We start from the raw sequence: 509 nt of genomic DNA, 5'->3' as shown, positions 1-509 counted from the left end.
TGAAACGGCAGTAGCATTTCCCACACGAAGAAAAACACAAGAAAATAAATGGAAAAAAATCTATTTTTTTCAGGGGTACCTAACTAGTTTTTAAATGGCTAGGTAATGAATATAATTTTTTAAAGGTGCCCTTGGAATTCATTTTATAGTCACAGGAGGTGGAAGGGTCCGTAGAACCCCTGTGACTATTTGCGGCGAAAATTTTTTCTTAGTGAAAAATTATGACGCGGAAATGCTTATGGATTAAAGCAGTTTTTTTACTGGTGATAGAAACACCAATCAATGTAGAGCCGTTTCAGACTATGTTGGGTGGTCACAGAAAATAAGACATTTGTTTATTACAGATAATTACGAGTTTTGTTCGACTTGATAAAATGAGGATGCTTTATTTGCGATGAAATCCATAATATATTCTAGGACAAAATTAAATTAAATTTTGAGATTTAACAACGTTTAACATTATTAAAAAAATTGTTGCATCATATTTAACATACTACAAAAACATACAT

This window comes from Pholcus phalangioides, unplaced genomic scaffold (genome assembly GCF_987345545.1).
Source record: "Pholcus phalangioides strain wild (caught in Gottingen) unplaced genomic scaffold, Ppha-v1.0 ptg000001l_1, whole genome shotgun sequence".
NCBI lineage: Eukaryota > Metazoa > Arthropoda > Arachnida > Araneae > Pholcidae > Pholcus > Pholcus phalangioides.
Note: the sequence above shows the minus strand (reverse complement) of the source record.